This window comes from Cebus imitator, unplaced genomic scaffold (assembly GCF_001604975.1).
Source record: "Cebus imitator isolate Cc_AM_T3 unplaced genomic scaffold, Cebus_imitator-1.0 Scaffold402, whole genome shotgun sequence".
In the NCBI taxonomy this organism is placed as follows: Eukaryota; Metazoa; Chordata; class Mammalia; order Primates; family Cebidae; genus Cebus; species Cebus imitator.
The window spans coordinates 1,587,720-1,589,514 of record NW_016107717.1 but is presented as its reverse complement, the minus strand read 5'-3'; positions in this window follow the sequence as shown (position 1 = coordinate 1,589,514).

Here is a 1,795-nt window from a genome sequence, read left to right as displayed (position 1 = left end):
AGTAATTAAACAAATGTCAAATCTCAAATTGCCTTGCCCAGGGGATGTGTACTGGTGTTAAGGGAGAAATAATGTGTCATTATGCAAATGTGGTCCAAATAAGTTTGAATCTGAGCAGAAAAAGACTGTTTTACCAAATAGACTCTAAAAGCACCCTTGCCCAGAATACCGAGCCTTCCCTGAGAATCTGCTACTCAGAGAAACCACAGAGACTAAGCTGAGGACGGGGGTTTAGTATCAGGGTTATAGAGGCACAGTCAGCATTTTGCAAAGCTGAGAACATCATCTTCCTAGAAACTGAGTCAGTCTTAACACTCAGCTGTATTCCAGCCCTGGCCAAGCCCTAGAGGCACGACCGTGTAGGACCTGCTGAAGAAGGGCTAGTCAGGCCCAGGGTTAATCACCGATTCTTCAGAGAGGGACAGGAGAGGGGCATCGGAACTCGCTGCCTCTCCAGAGTGTTTCAGTGCTCACTAAAATTTCATTTTTTTTTTTTTTTGAGACAGAGTTTCACTCTTGTTGCCCAGGCTGGAGTGCAATGGCATGACCTTGGCTCACTGCAACCTCCGCCTCCTAGGTTCAAGTGATTCTCTTGCCTCAGCCTCCGGAGTAGCTGGGGTTATAGGTGCATGCCACCATGCCCAGCTAATGTTTGTATTCTTAGTAGAGACAGGGTTTCACCATGTTGGCCAGGTTGGTCTCAAACTCCTCACCTCAGTCAGGTGATCCACTGGCCCTGGCCTCTCAAAGTGCTGGGATTACAGGGTGAGCCACCGCTCCCGGCCTTAAATCCTTCCTTTTAACCTTCGTAAATTCTGAACTTAAAAATCTCTTTGTATTGTAAAAGTATAGATATCTGACCAGAGAGGATACTTTATGACTCAGGATTTAGCCTCTGATGCCTAGAGTTGCCAAAGTCATTACCTATTAAAAGATTTAATTACTTCTGAATGTGCCAAGTATTCCCCCTTCATTATCTAATTTAACTTTCTTCCTTCATCTATGGATTCCATTCAACTTGAGTTTGGCGTATGAGCTCTTTATGATGCCTGGTCCAGGGTAAAAGGGAATAAAATGCAGCCGTGGTCCTCACAGTGCTCATAGTCTAGAGGGGAAAAGAGACAAGTAAGTGGGATAGGGTGTGATAGCTGCAATGTGAAGCCACAGAAGAGATCCTGAAGCCAGATTTGGCAGCAGTGGGTGGGGGTGGGAATAAGGAAGGCTTCAGAGTGGATGTGACTCCAGACCTGAGTCTGGAATACTTCCAAGCGTTCATTAGGTAAAAGGGACTCTGAGCGTGAACAACTCCTATGTGAGTGTGGAGGCTGGGAGAACACGGCATGGCTGAAGATCTGTGATTAACTGACTAGAGTTTCAAAACATGATGTGAGCATATCAGGGCTGTTATAAAACTTCTACGAAGAGAAGCCAGATCATGGAGGGCCTTGTAGGTTAAGGAAATCATACTAAGGAGATGACAGCTTGTCCAAGAAGCAATGGGAAATCACTGGCAGATTTTAAGCCTGGGATTGACATGATCAGAATTGCTTTTTAAAAGGTGGCTCAAGCCTGTAATCCCGGCACTTTGGGAGGCCGAGGCGGGTGGATCACGAGGTCAAGAGATCGAGACCATCCTGGTCTACATGGTGAAACCCCGTCTGTACTAAAAATACAAAAAATTAGCTGGGCATGGTGGTGCATACCTGTAATCCCAGCTATTCAGGAGGCTGAGGCAGGAGAATTGCCCGAACCCAGGAGGCGGAGGTTGTGGTGAGCCGAGATTGCGCCATTGCAC